Below are 3,822 nucleotides of genomic sequence, written 5' to 3' on the forward strand. Positions count from 1 at the left end.
GTGCTGGGCGGACCCCGTGCTCCGGGGGCGCCTCCCTCCTGCTAGAAGAGAGCCTGAGCGTCGCCTCCGCCCGGGAGTGACAGTACGCGCTGCCGCGTGACCGCACGTGCTGCGTCAAGCCCCTCTGCCTCCTCCTTCTGTCTCGGATGGAAAAATGCAGGCAGCCGCGGAGTTAACTTCACCTTCATCCTGTTTCTTCTGTGATGGGCTAGACATTGGGAACCTGATTCCGAAATAATGCCTGCGAATTTGCACGGAGACATTCATTCAGCAGATGTTTATTAAATACATATCAAAACGTACAGTTGTGAAAATAGTACACAATGCTTCGGTTTATTACATTATGGCCGTTTCAAACTTTGGAAGCCAGTTTCTTCATTTGCACAGAAAGAAACGTAGCGTTTAACTCTTAAGTTTGTGGTCAAATTGTGTGTGTGTGTGTGTGTGTGTGTGTTATTTTAGACTGTTTTAATTCCTTTTTACAAGCCAGGTGCATTTTGTAGTTTCGGCTCATTTTGTAGTTCAGAAGAGTGGGGCTCCCCAGATGGTCCCCGACCTCCCCTCCCTGCAAGCGGCAAACCCAGCCCGCGGCCACTTCCTGAAACCTGTGTCCCGGAACCAACAGGGCTGAGCCCACCTCTTATGAGACTCGTGGGTTTGTAGTTTTCCGTGCGGAGTGAGAACTCCAAGTAGGCACACGGGAAAACGTTTTACCAGCATCCCTGCTTGGACCATCCTGGGGCCACATCCTCATTCCCTGGGGCATCTCCCCGGAGGGAGCTCGCCAGTTCAAAGCGCAGCACGTGCCCATGTTTGTCTATCGGGCAGTGGTGCTGCGAGGGTGTTCCGGAAGGATAGCTTTAGTTTTAATGGTACCGGGTTGAGGTTTGATTTTTGCCATCATTAGCATGTTTATTTCCATTTCCCTCTTTGCTCTGCCAGCCTCTATTCCTTACACCATCCCTGATGCCCCAGGGCCTTTGCGCAAGCGGGTCCCGCCTCACATCACTGCCACCTCCTCCTCTGGGAAGCCCTCCTGATGTTCTCAGCCTGGGACGGGCTCTGGCAACAGAGGTCCCCAGAACAGGTACTCCTGTGTAGCTGCATAGTTTCCCCTTTAAATGTGAGCTTGTCTTCACTTCCAGCTGGCCCCGCTGACTGGGCAGGTGGTGATGGTGCAAGAGCTCCCCAAAGGTCTCCCTGGGAGCCTGGGCTCCCCACACACTTTCCCTGTGTCCCCAGGCAACGGCTCCCAGGCCAGACCAATGACGGTGAAACCAGTGCCATTCACTCAGCCACAGCTGAGACCACGTCCTCCTGGTGCACCTCCAGGCCAGGGGGGCTTCCTGGAGGAAAAGGCCTGCAGGTCTGGGAGCCTGGGCAAAGGACTTAGTAGAGGCAAGAAAAGATGAAATGTTTAGGAGGTCCTGGGGGTTGGGGAGGATGTGGCAGTGCGGCCACTTCCCGGAACTGACCAGGCCGAGCCCACCTCTTATGAAACACGTGGGTTTCTGGTTTTCCGTGTGGAGTGGGAACGCCAAGCAGGCACAGGGGAGAACGTTTTATCAGCAGCCCTGCTTGGACCATCTTGGGGCCACGGCCTCATTCCCTGGGGCGTCTCCCTGGAGCGAGCTCGCCAGGTCAAAGCACATGCCCATATCTGTCTCTTGGGCAGTGGTGCTGCGAGGGTGTTCCCGAAGGACAGCTTTAGTTTTGATGGTACCTCGTTGAGGTCTGATTTTTGCCATCGTTAGCATATTTCTACTTCCCTCTTTGCTCTGCCAGCCTCTGTTCCTTATACCATCCCTGCTGCCCCAGGGCCTTTGCACAAGCGGGTCCCTTCCTCACATCACTGCCACCTCCTTGGGGGAGCCCTCCTGATGCTCTCAGCCTGGGACGGGCTCTGGCAACAGAGGCCCCCGGAACAGGCACTCCTGTGTAGCTGCAATAGTTTCTCCTTTAAATGTGAGCTTGCCTTCACTCCCCGCTGGCCCCCTGGCCCCGATGGCTGGGCAGGTGGTGATGGCATAAGGGTTCCCCGAAGGTCTCCCTGGGAGCCTGGGCTCCCCACACACTTTCCCAGTGTCCCCAACCCACGGCTCCCAGGCCAGACCAATGACGGTGAAACCTGCGCCACTCACTCAGCCATAGCTGAGACCACGTCCTCCTGGTGCACCTCCAGGCCATGAGGGCTTCCTGGAGGAAAGAGCCTGCAGGTCTGGGAGGTTGGACAAAGGATTTAGTAGAGGCAAAAGATGAAATGTTTAGGAGGTCCTGGGGGTTGGGGAGGATGTGGCAGAGAGGAGGGGCTACAAGGGGTCAGCCTCCCACCCGCTGCCAGCCTGGGTGGGAGGCTGTCCAGTACTGAAGGACAGACGAGGCCCCCCGCACCTTGGGCCAGGCTTCTGCACCCTCAGCGCTGGCGAAGGGGATGAAGAGGCCCGGGGAGGGCAGGGGGGCGGAAAGCGCAGTCTCTTTCCTCCGGCCCGTGCCCTCAGCGACGACTACCTGTCCCGGGAGGGGCCCCGTCGGAAGTACACGCCCATGGGACGCGACGCGGCCGGCCCGCAGTGGTACACGGGCCTGACCAGCTCGGACCCCCGAGAAGCCTGAAACACGCTCCCTCGGGGGCTCTGGACAGCCCGTGCCTCGAGGCTTATGCCCACAGGCGCGGATGCCACAGCCCCCGGGAGCGCAGCATGACGTGGGGTGGGTGCCCAGCCCCGCCCACCTCGACACCAGGCCCTCCTCCAGGGGAGGGTGAGGCCCAGAGGTGCAGAGATGACCCCCGGCCTCCACCCTGCAGCCTACACCCAGCGTCTCCGGGAGACGGCCTGGTAGACGGCATCATCCCCGCGCAGAACAGGGGCCCCCGCGCGGGGGGAGCGTGCTGTGGGAAGACAGACCCGTGGGGAAAGGAGGACGGTGAGCCTGGGCCAGGGGCACGCGACCCAGGGGCTGGGGTGAGACCGCCCGGGGCCAGGAGGCGGGGCCAGCCGGTGACCCGGGTCCTGGCCCGCCAGTGTTCCACAGGCACCAATTCGGAGAGGAGCCGCTGGGGCGCGTGTCTGACTAAGTGCCATACCTGTCAGCGCCCAGCGCCCGCGCTACACCACCCAGAACTACCTGCAGTGGGCACGGAACCCTGCTGCCCCTCCCCCGGCCAGCAGCCCCCGCCCGTCTACACGGCCAGCCACTGATAAAGATCGCGCTGCCCGATGTGGCTCTTCGGGACCCGCGCCTCTCCCCCAAGGCGTCTGTCCACCTCTGGGGCCGGGGCCTGGGGCCGTCAGGCAGCCAGGTGAAGGGAGCTCTGAACCAGGACCCTGGTGACCAAGCTCCAGGGCAGAGTTAGACAGATGAGCTCTCCTGCCCTCGGCCCCCCTACCCCGGGCCCCAGGCCAAGGCACAGTCCTGGCCCCGGGCGGCCTGGACACAGGGAGCTGCACTCGGGCCGCCTGCCCGGCATGCTGAGCCTTACCATCACCACGGCCAGGGTCTGGGCCCAGCCCCTGACCCCGAGGCTGGGCTCCTGGCAGGCTCAGCAAGGGCTCTGTCCTCCAGGGCTGGCGGCACCCGGGAGACCCTAGGCTGGCCGGGGCTGAGCTCGGGGCAGGCCCTGTGCCCAGCAGCCTCACATCCGGCCCTGTGACCAAGTTTAAATAAAGTATATCATCGCACAAAGGCACTTTGTACGTGCCTGGCACGTTTTAAGCACTCGGTATTAGCTATTTATTTTATTTTTAGGTAGCTTTTCCCCTCCTTTGGTGATTGTTACACTGCTTTCCACCTGCTCAGCTTATTTCAGAGTCACCCAGTTCT

General features: G+C 60.6%; 1 pseudogene; it reads left to right on the forward strand.

Annotated features, from left to right (window-relative positions):
- The first annotated feature begins 1,172 nt into the window (after positions 1–1,172).
- LOC102996108 (tektin bundle-interacting protein 1-like) lies at positions 1,173–3,200 on the forward strand (annotated as a pseudogene).
- Positions 3,201–3,822: the final 622 nt, after the last annotated feature.

The sequence above is a fragment of the Physeter macrocephalus genome, chromosome 7 (genome assembly GCF_002837175.3).
Source record: "Physeter macrocephalus isolate SW-GA chromosome 7, ASM283717v5, whole genome shotgun sequence".
In the NCBI taxonomy this organism is placed as follows: domain Eukaryota; kingdom Metazoa; phylum Chordata; class Mammalia; order Artiodactyla; family Physeteridae; genus Physeter; species Physeter macrocephalus.